This window comes from Motacilla alba, chromosome Z, assembly GCF_015832195.1.
Source record: "Motacilla alba alba isolate MOTALB_02 chromosome Z, Motacilla_alba_V1.0_pri, whole genome shotgun sequence".
Lineage (NCBI taxonomy): Eukaryota > Metazoa > Chordata > Aves > Passeriformes > Motacillidae > Motacilla > Motacilla alba.
Window position 1 is genome coordinate 46,223,329 of NC_052046.1, and position 15,923 is coordinate 46,239,251.

General features: G+C 40.7%; 1 long non-coding RNA gene across 1 annotated transcript; it reads left to right on the forward strand.

Annotated features, from left to right (window-relative positions):
- The first annotated feature begins 5,478 nt into the window (after positions 1-5,478).
- LOC119695724 lies at positions 5,479-10,061 on the forward strand. The gene is made up of 3 exons (XR_005255348.1): positions 5,479-5,692; positions 5,785-5,998; positions 10,015-10,061. It is a non-coding gene; the product is annotated as an uncharacterized LOC119695724 (long non-coding RNA).
- The last annotated feature ends 5,862 nt before the right edge of the window (positions 10,062-15,923 follow it).

A 15,923-nucleotide genomic window follows, 5' to 3' on the forward strand; every position in this document is an offset into this window, starting at 1 on the left:
TGTAAAAACGGCAGTTTGTCATTGCAGGGGGTTCCTGAATCATGCACACCCTTACACCAGTGTCCTCCCACTGAAACTGGCTCTAGGATATTACTCCCAGCCAAGTTAGGTTTGTAGAAAACACACTCAGCTGAAACAGGCTGCATACGCTTGGAGCTCCTCTGTACAGATATCAATTACTTTGCAAGTTTGTTGTAGGCCAAACAGAGCCAGTGAAGTTTCTGTATGCATGCTTGGCCTAAGCAAGGCTTGATTTGGGCAGGGTGTGTCACCTGTGCAACCAGATGTAGAGATCTCTTTACACCCTCACAGCTGTTTCTTGACTCCACCTTTTTCCTTATTTTTCTCTTCATTATGCTGCTGCTTTTCAGTTTTTCAACAATCTAATTAGACCCTTTATTTAAACTTACATCAACACACAATTTTTGCAATGTAAAATAAAGTTTTTAATGTAAAACCAATGTAATAATCCTTATTCTTCAAACATTTTGCTGAAGGTCAAGGAGGAAAGATAACTGGAAGAGTGAAGAAGCTGAGCAAACTGATGAAGAGGCAAAGGGGAGAGAGTGGTGTAAGTGACCCTTCAGGAATCAGTAATTCCACCTCAGTGGTGAGGACCACAGACTGGCTTTTCCTTGCTGGGCATTTCCTTGCAGTGCTTAATGCTGCCTGGGAGGTTCCTCATTAAAATACAGATTCGTGCTGAGGCAGCTGCTTGCAACATCCCATCTTGCTGGGTGCCTGACGTGCCACATCCTACCCACAGTGTGGCACTGGGCAGGAAGCCATTTGACCCCAGCCCTGCACACTGTTCAGGCTCTGCATGCACCTTGGGCTTCAGGAAATAAAAGTCTTCTGTCTGGCTCTCCTTGCACATGCCAGTGTAGGCATCTACATAAAATTGAGCCCAGCACAATGTTCAGCTTTGTCAGTGCAGTAGCAACTTCAATGCTGCTCAGTAACAGCAGCAAAATGCTTTGAAAGTGAATCCTGTATGATTTTAAGAAGCATATGTCAGTCCTTGACAAAGATAAACCTTTTTCTTGGAGATTTTTTGCCAGTAATGTTCATTTGTGTTACTGCAGCTTCAGCAGCAAACACAGACGGCTGGTAATGACCTGATTTATTTATGCATCTTGCAAAAGGAAATAGAAACTGTTGGCATCTGTGCATGGATGATGATCAGATATTTAAACAGAGCCTGGAAATGGAAATACACACCTGATACTACTCTAGAGAGCAACTAAAATTTTTGAAATGGTCTTAAACCCATGTTATTCAAAACTACGCATGTACTGTATGAAGACTCAGGGTATAGAAATATGGCAGACAAAGAATGTGCCAGGGAACGCATGTTGCTGGCCCAAGGTACTACAGAGGTTTTTCTACCTCTAAGTCAGAGGCTAATCTGCTTCACTCCTCAAGCCAAGGGCTGTATTTCCAGACATTGCAAAGTTAGATGTGAACCTGATAGGAAGCTGAATACTGGTAGCTCTCTTAAATTTGGAGCAGCATACAGATACTTATATGATGACTGGACAAGCTTCATGTTTCTTGACAGTCCCTTTCCCTGAAAACCCTGCTGGTGAACTGTGACTTTAACCATAGACAGATCACCTGCTACTCATCAAAAAGATTAGTAGACATTGAATTTAGGATAAGGGGTATCAGATAGGAAAAGAAAGAAGCAAGAAAACTTGTTTCCTAAAAAGAAAGTACTAACACCAAATTGCCACTGTTCCAAAACACCAACAACTTAGTAGCAGTGAAGTAACACTAATCAAGAGCTATTTTACGGCTGTGCAACTCACAAAGCATTTGCGTTAGTGAGCCTGTAATAAAAGCCTTGGTGCTTCACAATTGGAAATCTGAGCTCACTCTGCTCTTCTGTGAAACACCTACCTGCTCAGCACATAGCCAGCAGTGAACACACACAATTTTCAGCTGGGAGAGACATGATCCTGTGTGCAGAGTGTAGCCATTTCAAGCAGTAACATGGAGTACTGCTGCTTGCTTTTAGCCAAGTTTGGAGGAGTAAAAAACACTCTGTGCTGGTGCAGTGGCCACTGCATAAATCCCGTTAGCAGTTAATGCAGGACAACTGGCAGTATGACACAGACAAAATGTGTCTGAAGGTAGGCATGTAGAGTGCAGTTAAAACCCCATCCAATTCACATAAAGTTAGCTTTCATGGGCTTTATTTCACCATTATCTACTGAGAAGTGTGCAAATCTCAAAACCCCTCATTTTTACTCTTTAGATGTGAGATGTTCTTGGAGTTAAACCTTTACATATGCTGTTATATAGAGGAGACTGCCCTCATTTCTTCCACTGAGGAGGTAAGGTTGTTGCTCTGTAGAGGCCAGGAATCAAAGAAAAACTATTGATAAGCATGAGAGGTGTCCTTCTGCACTCAGAAAGGGTGATAGTGAACTGAAGAGTAGCAGAGCATGTTCCTGGAAAGAGATGATGAATCAATCACTGGGGTACCTGGGCACACCCTTGTCTAAAATATTTGTATCTTCTGCAAAAAAGGAAAATTTCTCTAATGTGTACTTCTGAGCCATCAGGTTCTGCAAAGAGGAATATAAGACATTTCCTTCTCTCTTTCTGCTGCATCCTGCGTAGAACAAGGTTCAGAAAGAAGGCTCCATAGGAACAGTCAGTTAAATATTCGGTTGTTAGAGTCAGTGAGGGCAGAAGTGTCAACACCGGTAGTTTGTTTAGTTTGTTGCAGAAAACTGTTGTGTGAGAAACATCTGGGGCTTATTGATGAAAATAGATTTATTTCTATTTATAAATAGAAATAAATATTTATATTTGTAAATAGAGAAAGAAGGAAGGAGGTTGAACAGAATAGCAGAAAAAGTGTTTTTATGCTTCTGTTAATCTTCAAGCTGAAATAAAATAATATAACAAATGGTATTTCTAGATCCAGTGATGTGATTTATTGCTAAAGTTTCAGGTTTTTATTTTTTTCAGACTGACTGTGGCTAATTCTTTTCAAATTACAGAAGGATATTTAGGCAGCATTTATGATTGTAATAAACTGGGTCAATTTAAGTCATGAAACACATTTGTGAAGAGAGAACATGTAAAGAATATCTCAGTTCTATACTAAGAAACTTTAAATGAAAACGAGATTATTGTGTCCCATTATCTGAGGTTAGGTGTTAACAATAAACACCTGCAGTTCATGCTTGGCCACTGTTTGGTGGCGAATGGTCCTCCTGTACCATGTCTTTGATATTTTTATGCCAGGCTCCTCCTGCACTTTGAAGACCGAACTGGTTCTCACAGTCAGATTCTGTCTTCTGTAGCTTACCCAAAGTAGTCAATATCATTCAGTCCAGCCCCATTAATCTGTGCATCCAGTTTGCTTCTGTCATCTTTACTGACTGCCCTAACCTCTGTTTACTCATTCTCCTCCTATGCCTCCTTCCTTGTTTTACTACAATCACTTTCCTACTTCCTCTAATTTATTATTTTATTATTTTAATTTTCACTTTTATTTTTATATTTTTATTTTTGTAAGATTACCTCTTGGCTGTGTCATCTATGTGCAGGATTTCCTGCCTCCTTTTCCCATTAGGTTCTTGATGTAGATCATCAACCCACTGATCACATTAGTCCATAGTATGATTGTTTACTTCAAAGTATGTTTCTATTAGAGTCACAATCTGCATATTGATACCATGCATTTACCAGAGACATCAATCTTTACACTAGTAGTTTCTCATGTATTTAGCAACCTTATACTTGCTACTATCACTCAAAAAAGCAAGTTGGTATTTTTCTATTGATGCTAAATATCAAGCATAAGATATACATTTTAATGTCAGATTAAAAAATATATATTTCAGATATATATTTTAATTGTCAAACTAATAGCTTTCTTACTTCCCTGAGAAAGAGAAATTTGACCTCAAAAATAAGAGCCTGAAAGTCCTTGGTCATGAAATCCATTAGGGAGTTTGTCACTACTATTGATATTCTCTATGAGTAATTCAGATATTACTGACAACTAGCTAGCCATAGGTGACTGCAAATGTGGGAAATATTATTAACATTCAGTGGGACATTTCTGTTCCTTCTTCCTTCTAATCCCAGTAGAAGGATAATGTAATAGTGATGACTTTTTTGTTAATTTTTCCAATAATGGCAAACACAATCACAGAAATAAAATCTGAAGTGGTAGGAATGGAAGGGAAAGGAAAAATAAATGTTCCACAGCTAATTGGATAGGAATCTTTGAATCCTTGGATGTTCCTGAGATGGTCTAAACCCAAACCCTCCAATCCAAACTTCCTCAGATATCAGAAAAACAAAATCTGTATGTGAACTTTGTGATCTGGCCCTCTCTTAGACCCAGTCTATCTCATGACTCACAGATGCACAAAAGGGCAGTAGAATCATTACATGCTCTATGATATCTTAAAATAAATGAATCAGTTAAACCAAAACTAAAACCAAGTGTGACTAGGCTTATACTCCTCTGGGCTTCCTGTGTGTCAAATCCCACTTTGTAATGCAGGGTCTGAGGATAAGTTGGGTTTGTCAAAGCAAGCAGAACCTTGTCGTTATTCTCAAAAAGACAGGGATGAAAACAAATAACATTGCTTTTAAAACATATACCAGGGACACTGAGGGTGAAGGAGGCAGGGGGGGTGGGAAGGCAGGGTGGTAATGTGAAGCAAGAACACAGAAAGAAGAGCAGAGAATGGCATGAGTTTCTTTTTTTTAACCTGCATGCTTATTTTTTTCTAATTCAGCAGTTCTAGTGCCTGTAATTCATAATATTAAATTATAAACTGGGAGCAGGTATGGGTGAGATCAACTAATCTGAGCAATGCAATTCATATGTATGAATATTTGTGAGGTACTTTAGTTATGGGAAGGACATCTTCTCTCTGTTTGCCTGCAAAGTATTGCTCTAACATCAAACAGCCCAAACCTAAGTCCTTGCTTGTGTCACACCCTGCCCTTGCTCATGACAGACGTGGTGGAGTTTAGCAGTCCTGGAGGGAAGCACTTACACTATCATCAGCATGAGCATTTTGAGGGGAAGACATTGAAGGATCATTGCAATTGGGAATGTCACAAATGTGCAGCTTATTGTTGACAAAGATATTCAGAAATCTTCCAGAGGAACACTTTACCCACCCTGAAATGCTGATTAATCAAAATCAGAACATTCTGTGGGAATGTGTCTGTTTTAACAAATCTTCTGACAAAACACAGGCACATTTCCAAACTCGCCTGCCAGGCAGGTTTCAGTCAAAAGCCTGCCCAGTTTCATGCCAGCTTGCCAACCCAGCTCCTTAGCAGTCTGCCCAGCAGTCTGCTGGGGAGAAAAAATGCCAGGCCTTCAGATTTCCCAGTGCTAGGGCAGCCCATTGAATTAAGTACCTCAGTGTTGGGTGACCCTGGGCTTGCAGGCTGTTCATCACAAAGCTAGAATGGTCATCAACCTTAAAGGCAGGCAAGACCAGAGCTGCCTGCCTCGAGAAGGACAAGAAAGATGTTTGACTGGGAGTTCTGTATTGGGAGAAGTAAATGAAGGGTGAGGAAGAGTCAGGCTGCATGAAGGACAGTGAAACATCCACTTCCTTCGACTCTGGTTAGTGATCAGACCTGCAACTGACCCCATCTTGGGGGAGTTTCTGTTCTGGATCCAATATCCATTGAGAAGGTGAGCACTAAATTGGCTCAATTACATGAAGACCCCATCAATTAAACTGTCTGTGCATGTAAAGAAGTGTTTTGACCTTTTTTTCTCTCTAGGTTCAGTTTAACTCTTTCCTTTGCTGGGGTGGATGGAGTGGCAGAGTCCCTTTTTTGTCATATGGTGTGCTTGTACCAAGCCCAGCTTACTGATGTGTATTGCAGAGTGACTGCATAGTGACTGCATACATCTGGATGGCAGACCAAGTTCTTTCCAGCACAGAGGATACACCATGTTCACAGATCTGTGATTGCCACAAGAACCATCCAGAAGGTCAGTGGAATTTCAAGCAAGATATCCTAACTGGCTTGTTTTGTTTTGTTCTGTGAGGGTTTTTTGGTTGGTTTTTCTGATTGCTGTTGTAGTGGTTTTTTTTGTTTTGTGGTTTTTTGTTGTTTTTTTTTTTTGCTTGTTTGGTTTTCTTGTTCTTCAGAGTTTGGTTTTTTTTTCAATGTTGTTTTGTTTTTTGTGTTTCGTTTTTTGTTCTGTATTCTTTTTTCTTAAGAACTCAGAAATGCAAAAGGGAATAGGGAATACTTTTGTTAAAGCATTCTGATAGTGGTAATCATAGCAGTAGTCTGTCTTTACTTGCACCTTTGGAGTCTCTCACTGTCCTCTTCATCCGTTAGAGGATGTGCTCTTGTCCTGTAACGGAAAAGAGCATAACGGAAGAGAGCATGAAGGACCTCTACAAAGTCTGGTAAGTATCAGTGCACTTCTGCCAGGTCTCAAACTACACATTTCCCCATCATCTGCTGTTTGTTTGATCTCAAGTTTTCTGTACCAAAGCAGCTCACAAACTGTGTGAGCAGGTTACCTATAGCCTGGGATAGGAATGAAGGCTGACACCCTGCGGCTGAGAAAATGGTCTTGCTAAACACTTCTTTAAATGATCCTTTTTAGTAGGTGTTATTGTTTTCTTTCTGTTTATGAGGCAATATATTCTATTCTAAGAATAATAGCTGAGGAGCAGTAAACAAAATAGCAAATTGAGGCTTTGGATGACAAGCGTTCTTGACCGTTTTATTGCATTGCTGTTACTGGGCACTGGGCTTAACTAACACCAATTCATCTCCATGAGAATTGTTGACAGAAAACTAAAGCAGCTTTGTGTTAGAGAATAATATGTCAGTCTGGAAGGAATTGTCCATGTTTATTCTTCTGAGACTTGACGATGTTCCTTCATGGCTAATTAGCCCAAGCAGAATTTAGCTCAGGTACAAAGGGCAGGAGTACAGCTGCATCAACCATCATTTAGTTGACATTCGTAACAAAGCTGTGTTTCTAAGCTCCCACAGATTAAGGTGGTGTGTGTGTGGTGCCTTCTAGAAATATAACCATTTTAAAAGAGAAAATGTTTGAGAAGACTATTAATACCAAGGAAATAACATTTCACTTCTCAAATATGTTTGGAACCAAATGCACGTAGAATCATTGTCCTTAGAACTTGTAGATTATGGAGGCAAATTCTGTACTTATTTTCACAAATTGCATGGACAGCACTTGAGACTTGGCCTAGATAAAGGAGTAATCTCTTACTCTTTCCATGTTTGCTTGCTGTTAAATATTTTCAGGAAGTCTTGCTTTGCTGATCCCTTATTTTACTCAGACTGTTTTCTGGGGACATTTGAGAAAATATTTAGTTTATGGATCCAGTTTATGGATCTTTTTGTACTCATCACCACTAGCAGTGGAAGTCTGGTTCCCTTGGCTTAATTCTGGACCATGGCTCTCTCGCTGCTCAGTAAGAAGTTCACAGACAATATTTCACACTTCAGCTCAAACCATTGCAGCTTCAATTTCTTTTGCCCCTGGACAAACATCAATACTTCCCAGCTCTGTCATTCTCCCCTTCTGGTTTCTGCTCTGTTTGAACATGAGAAAAGGCACCTCAGAAGCTAACTCAACAAATCTCAAGAAAATTTTCCTCCAGGATGTGTCATCACTAGCAGACATAAGGAACAGATTCTGCCAAGTTCTGAGGGGAGGTTGGGTGGATTGCAAGGGTGTGTGCCATGTGCAGGCAACAATAATGGGATAGCAGGGAAAAAACCTCCATCCCTTCAGTTTGTTGCCTCATTCCTTCTTGGTGTTCCACAGCTCAGCTTTTAGAGCTAATTCAAAGGACTTTTCTAGTTGCTTTAATATAAAAATATTTCACTAACAATACTAGGTAAGCCTAGCTTACCACTAACACTACAGACATTTTGAACCATTACTCAACTTAGTGTACTATTTTCATCCTTTGTCCTGTGTTGAAGACAGCTCAATGTAACAGCAAGATTACAGTCAAGCTTAATATTTCTTGTGTGTTTTCACATATTACTCTTGTTAGCAGCAGGTCTGAAGTCATAAATGAATTAATTTTTTTTCTGTAGAGAAGATACTTTTATCTTTGAAGTTTGCAGCCACATATGTAAATGCAACACTAAATCAGGATTTCCTTTTCTCTGGTTCCAATTTAATTTTGTAATAAATTTTATCCATGTCTATCTGTTCTAACATAAGAGATTTGTACTGAATATTCTTGATGTACTGGTATTTATGCATGAAGAATGAGAGTATGACTGTCAAAATAGATTAACAAACTATATTTCCATTTCCTATCTAAAGGCATACATAGGCATTGAGACATAACGTACCCCTGAAACAGCTTTGTTTAAAGACTTCTGAGCCTGAATGGCTTAATTGGACCACATATTATCCAACCCTGCTCTCTTACTACATTTAACTATTTTTTGCATTTGACATTTGTTTCTTGCATGAAACACAATGAAGAAAACTGTGTATACATTATTATGTAAGTCTCTATCATACTTATTTTTAGAGAACTACTTTTTAGCCTGCTAGTAAGTAGGTTTTTCCATGTAGTGCTCCATGGAGGAATAAGGGTGATTCAGGACATGTTTGGACAAATGTTTGAGGGTTAGACCTAGATGATCCTTAAGGTCCCTTACAACTCAAACCATTTGTGTTGGGTTTCTGTGGCCAGGTTTTGGGGCTTCAGGGGTGGTTTCTGTGAGAAGCTGCCAGAAGCTTCCCCTGTATCAGATAGAGGTAGTGCCAGCCAGTTCCAGGACAGACCAGTTGCTGGTCAGGGCCAAGCCAGGCAAGAGTGAAGGTAAGGCCTCTGTGATTACATATTTAAGATGTTAAAAACCCCTTAATGGGCAGATTGTAATTGGTGCCAAAGAATACATGTGAGGAACAACTCTGCAGACACTGAGGTCAGTGGAAAATGAGAGCAGGGGGTGTTCCAGGTGCTGGAGCCGGTATTCCCCTGCAGCCCCTGGTGCAGACCATGCAACTGTGGTGAAGCAACTGTGCCCCTGCAGCCCATGGAGGTCCATGGGGATGCTGAGGTCCACCTGCAACCCTTGGAGGAGACCCACACTGGAGTAGGTGGATGCCTGAGAAGAGGCTGTGACACCCTGGGAGGCCCGTGCTGGAACAGGCTTCTATCAGGGACCTGCAGACCCATGGAGAGAGCAGCCCATGCTGGAGTAGGTCTCCTGGCAGGATTTTTGACCCTATGGGGGACCCATGCTGGAGCAGGCTGTGCCTGAAGGACTGCATCCCATGGAAAAGCGATCCATATTGAAGCAGTTTGTGGAGAACTGTTGCCCATGGGATGGACTCACACAGGAGAAGTTGATGGACTATCTTCTGTGGGAAGGATCCCACACAAGAGCAGGAGGAAGACTCTTCTACTTGAATAGCAGTAGGAACATCATATGATGTACTCAGTGTAACTCCCATTCCCCATCTCTGTTGTGTCTCCCAGTGGGAGGGAGGAGGTAGAGCTGGGAATGAGGAGGAGTGGAGGGAAGGTGTCTTTAAGATATATTTTATTTTTCATTATCCTGCTTGGACTTTTTTAGCAGTAAATTCAATTACTATCCCCAATGTAAGTTTTGAGTCTTGTGCATGTTGGTGAGTGATCTCACTCAACCCTTATCTAATCCCATGAATCCTTGCTGCACTTTCCCATGCCCAGTTGCAGAGGGGTGAGAGTGTGATAGAGGCAGAGAGGGCTTCATTGGGCACCTGGTATCTACCCAGGGTTACCCACAATACCATTGTATGAATCCATGGCTCCAGATCCATGATGACTGACTGTTTATTACCACTGGTACACTTATTAACGCAGGACATTCTTCAGGTTAGGGTCCATCCAGCTCAATGCATAAACTGTCCTGTCAGTAATAAACACAGATACCCTTCTCTCATGGTGAATGTCTTGATGGCTATGCTCACTTTTGCTCTTTGTGTCTTTTCTTGCATATTAGGCCACTTTCTACCCACCATTCTGGATGCCAGATTTTCAGTTCTGCAGCTTGAAAGGTAGGAAGTCGCTGGTGCAAAAGAAGTTTATACCAGAAGTGGTTGGTAGATGTTTCTCCAAATGTCTGTCAGACAAAGCCTTGCTCTGGACTTGAGTTGTAGCAGTCCCAGTTTCCCACATCTCTAGGTCCCAGTTGGACTCAATGGCAAGAAAGATACTTCCCTTTTGCATTCATAAAAGGAAAAACTTGAGTCACCTGAGCATGTTGAGGATGAAAAGGAATTACAGCAATGTAATGTCTCATCCTCCTATGTTACCAAGCAGCAGAGCAGGGAATTTCAGGAACAAAACTTTGAATTAGGCTATCTGCTAGCCTTTAAATGGTAAAGACCATGCAACAACAGCTGTTGAACAGCCAAGAGCATGCTTCTCAGCGATCTCTGCTAAGGATGTTTTGCAGACTCCTTTTAGTTCTTGAGAGAAAGGGTCTAGGACTAAGAATTATACTTCATTCTCTCAATAAGGCTATAATTAACCTGTTAGTGCCTGCACCACTTTAGTGTACAATAACCATAAAACAGTAGCAGAATCATTCCCTGCACAAAACAAAGTCTTCTTCTTGTCCTTCTGATAATCATAGCTGTGTGACAAACTTTTTATAGTTCTTCTTGTCTTTAAGTTTACTATTCAAATTTTTATTCAGTAGAACACATTTCCAACTATTTTGCAAAGTGTAGCAGCTTCACCAAATGATTCACTGATAATTACTGTGATAGGAGAGCCAACTGCTCAGTATGTTAATATGCATTTTACTATTCTTAGTTGTTATGGTGGCTGTAAAAACCCATCGTGAGATGTTTGCTCTCAGCGTCTTATCTCAAAACACAACATCATAGAAAAATATCTGTCCCCAGTGTCTTTCTGCCTGCAGTGGTGAAGCACACTGATTTGCAAACATCTTGGTAAACCAAGTGAGGTATATTTCTTAAAGATTTAGTGCTGTAATTGAAGTCAGGATTAATCACAAATGTAAATCATCAAAGTCAGTGGGATGACTAATGTGAACAAAGATTAAATGGCAAGACCAAGTCACAATTGTGTTTAAGAAATGACTGCCAAAAACCCCCATCCCACTGGTTTCTTTACACATTTCTCACCTTGGAGTATGACAAATGAAGCAGAAAAGTAGATGACTAGAAAAGTAGCAGTGAATAGTGTTAGATCATACTGAAAAGATTCTGACTAAGAATTTTGACTTTCCCTTGTCTTGGCTCTGCTGGAGACCAGGCAGTGAATTTTGTGACTTTCATTATAATTTTTGAGTAATTGCATTTAAATGACTAACTGAATGAGGTTTGTGTTAATTCTGTCATTTGTGCAAGTTTTACGCAAGACACTTTTATTTTGTTTTGGAGGTAATATTGCTCATATCCACATGGACAGAAAACTGTTTAAAGGGAAAGTGTGAAAAGGTGTTGGAGGGAGTTGTTTGTTTCCTTCTGCCACAAAATTTCATCTGCTGGGGCTTTAGACAATATCCTACCAGCAGTTGCTTCAGTTGCTTCATTTGTTTCAGATCAGGAGAGCTTCTGGACATGAAGGATCTTTGGTCCCTTCTAGTAGAACTGATCTTACTTCTCAAGAAATCCTCACTTCACAGCGAAATCCTCCAAATTATTGGCCTGTCCCATTTAATCGGGAGTGATTCAAAAGTCAACAGCGAGGCAACTCTGAGTAAGTACACATGTGAAACCCCACTGGTCTTTGGCAATTTCTGAGCAAGGTGCCACAAAGTAGAACCTAGTGTGGAGAGCTTGTTTCACCATACTGAAACAGTTCCCAATGGCAATGACTTGTCATTCATTTCCCTCCTGTGCTGTTGGCTATGAGAAATTGCTGATCTTCCTACCTGTGTGTCATCTCCACCTTCCTTTCAAATTAATGTTGGTGTAAGGTATGCCTTGCCAACTCAGTCACTCAGAGTGCCTGCTGGCTTTCCTTCTCCTGTGATTTCATGTGGTGCGCTCCAGATTTGCTACTGATCATGTCTGCTATTCAGTCATGGGAAGAGGGAAGCTAGGACTCATCTCTTTTTTATAATTTTATTTTTCTCTTCAGTGGCATTCCTAGCATTTCCCACTTTCTATATGTGTGCTATACACTTCATACAATGGCACATTTTCACATTGTTGAGGGCTTTCCAGAGATTTTTTTCCAGTCCAATATTGAAAATGATTGGTGTTACACATTTCTACTTTCCACAACACTGGCAGCATTATCTTGAGACCCTCAGTGAGGGCAGTGTTATACACATTAGTAGTATATGTGTTCATTAATGAAAAGAACATTTGAAAACACTTCTTTTTGTGTTTAAAATATTTAGGTGAAATCAGATACTTCCATCAGTCCTGGAGATATTGCTGTTCCTGATATTGTCTCTCAATCTAAGTGGGTAACATGCTCTATGGGCAGAACTGGCATTTGTGACATAAGAAACAGGATATTTTTGTTTGCTCTTAGACTCATCTAAAATACTTGAACCCCATAACCTTCTTCATTTGTCATATGAATAGCCATGAGGCCTTAAGTAGGCTGTTGCAGTGCAAAAATATCATGTAAATTTTCTTTGTTAGTCCATGCTCCTATTGTGAAATTTTTGGTGTTTCTTCACACTTAACAGTTCCAGTAAACATTGCCTCACTTATGTCTGCCTAAGTTACAATGTGAACATCTATTTCTCTCGGGTTTGCTTTTAGCAAGAGTACATTACAGCACAAATATTTTTACAGAACAGTTTCCACAAATGTTCCCAGATGCATGGAAATATTTTGATTAATACTTTCAACTGTAGTCAAATGACTTGCCTTTTTCTTTAGTGCATTTTATTTCTGTCTTTGATCTTTATAAAATCACAATCCCATCTATTTTATGGAATTTTCACTAGTGCTCTTCTTGAGCAGGAAGCCCTGGAGGAGTCAGTTAGTTTTGAACATTTTTGAGCACGGACCACATTAAATATATAAAAAGATTGGTGAATATAGTTTTCAGTAATTGCATTGCTATGTAGTAAACCTCCTACAGATATAAAGAAAGCAATACAAGAGAACCAAGGATAACAGCAGAAGTCACCATCTCTTCAGTTAATTTCAGAGTATGTGTGTGTGTATACACATATAAATAAATCATTAAACTGTGTTTATTAGAGCATAATCTTAAGAAACACTTTATTCTTATTTTGCTCCATATTTATTTCAATTACTACATTGTACTTTATGTGGACTATAATAAAAGTGAGGAATGAAAGCCTTTTTTCTTTGGACACATTGGAACTTTTATTTTCATCTGATTCTAAATTTCAAGTTGGGTCATATTCAAAGCTGATATTATGGGAAGCCCAAGAGGCATGGACACAACTGAATGCCAAGGTGTTAACCAATGTTTGAGATGACAGGCATTACTTCTGTTATATTTTTGTTAATTGCTTCTCAAATGCCTTTCTAGACTTGCAAGTAGTACTATGATTCAGTATAGCTTTAGAAATTCTTGTTAAGTTAAAATCAGAGTTAGTTAAGAGAGTTTAAGTCATGTAGCAATAAATACCAATGAATCTAAAGGAGTTGAAGTTAATATTGTGCCATTCAAAAGCAAGTATAAATCATACCATGCTAGAGTCAGCTGAGAATTCAGCTGAAGATCTTCATGACCTACTTCATCCCTCCAATAGAAAAATCAGCAGAGGCGGATACTCATAGAACGCTTCTCTTTTTTACAGTTTTCCCAAAAGCCTACGACTCCCTTTTGTGCAGAATACACAAAGCTATGTCTTTCATCCATGCTATTTTTTTCTGTATCTCAGGAGAGGTGGAAAAGTGGTGATTATGTTCCTTTAACCACATAAGCATTCAGCCCTGCATCCCACCTTATCCCTGAATCTGTCAAGTGCCCACTGTAATATTTGGAGACTAAGAACAGATTTTGCTGTAAAAGGTTTTGGCTTTCCTGACCTTCACCAAACAGAAGTAATGTAAAATATAGAAAATATCATTGCTACTAATCTGGGAGAAAGTCTGTTTTTATGGCTGATTATAATTAGTGACAAACATATAAGAAAATAGGTGACCAAACTCCATCTGGAATATTATTTCCAAGACTGTCCACCCACATAGGAAGGATATTATTTGACTTGGAGACTTCTTTCTAGAATTCTAGAATTTCAAGAACCTGAGTCATGAAGGCAAATTTGAACTACTGCTTCTTTTTTTCTTTTCTTTTTTTTTTTTTTTCCTTCTAGATATGAGTTAAGGTTGTTGGAAGTGCATGCCCAGGATTCATAAAAAACCATTTATCATGGTGAAAACAATAGGTACCATTTAATTTAAAAAACTGCCTGAAGTTTCAGGATTTACTTTGACTTTTGACAGTCCTGAGAACTCAGTGCACTGGATTGGTACAATATGTGTGGGACACCATGTGTGCTGCACAGGATTCCTCACACAGGTTCTATAGTGTGCCTAAGACCTTAAGTAAACCACCAACATTTATGAGCAAGCAGGTCTTCAAGCTTATTGCTGGATCTCATGTCTGACATTTCCAGTAGCATGCCAACTGTCTCTGCATGTCTGTTATCCACTGGCAAGTGGATGCATGGGAAAAAAAAACCCTGATTTTGCAGCCTCCAGGTGGAGGCAGTGGTTGATCTAAGACTCGGGCTGCTTTTGAATCCCCATTTCTGACACAGTGGGCTCCATAGTCTGTTACCTTTAACAAGGCTGCATATGCCAGATATTAGAAATAGGAAAGGAAGAGGGGTAAACCAATGTGAGTAAAGGTTATTAGACCTTTCATATTAAATAATCCAGGAAGATAGATAGAAATGGATTCAAGCCACTTAGATTTCATTGTGGAGGGATATTATAGGTACATGTGTTAAAATGTTGAGAGCTGAGATAAACAAAAAAATACTCTAAATTTGCTTTCTGATAGGTTTGCTTTACTCCAGAGGGCTATCTCTGTTGACATATAAATACAGGACGACAGAGTAATGTAGCAGGATAATGTCAGTGGGGACTATACTATTTTGGTAGGTATTTAACAGAATGAAATCAGGAATCATTTACGTTCTGGAACTAGGATTTAATAAAGAAATTTTTCTGTTAGCTCCATAAATTTTACTTCTGAAAAAAGAAAAAAAAAAAGGAAGAGATGGAGATACAAACCTTCTGTGAGGATAAACAAGAGGAAGATATGTATCTCACACCTAATCAAACTCGTGCATTCAAACCCCTTTGAGGATGACAGCTAGATTTCTTGCAGGCCATGTGTCACTTTCTAAAACGGAGGTTGAACAGGGGGCAAACCAGCACCAGGCCCTCCACGGCATCTCCGCTCACTGGGAGGCAAGGCGCGGGGTGCGGGGACAGGGGGCTCTTGGCGGGGATCGCTCCGGGAGGGCCAGCGGGACCGAGCTTCACCAAAGTGCGTCCCCGCTTCTGCGCAGCACTTCAGCGCTGCCGGCTCAGAGGCGAGGGCGGACATGAAGCAGCGTCACCGAAATCCTTCAGCCTTGACGGCCTTGCCGTCAAGGCCGCCAGCGGGCTCCTTTCCCCTTGCCATTTCTCTCCTCTTCGTCCTTTTACGATTATCACCCCTGCTTTCCGCGAGCGACAGCCGCCGCAGCGCGATCCGCCGGCGGATCGCCCGTGCGCGTGGCGAGGCGGCGGGTACGCGCCTCGGGAGCGCGGCTCCCGCGACCTTATTCGATGGCGCGGAGACGGCGGGTGCGAGGGCTCGGTTCCCGCACGCCGCGCAGACACACCCCCGTAACGCCGGGCACCCCGGCACCGCGGCGGGAGCCGAGGCGGCGGCGCGGAGCGGGGAGGCGGCGCTCGGGCCCCGCCGCGCCGGAGCGGAGGC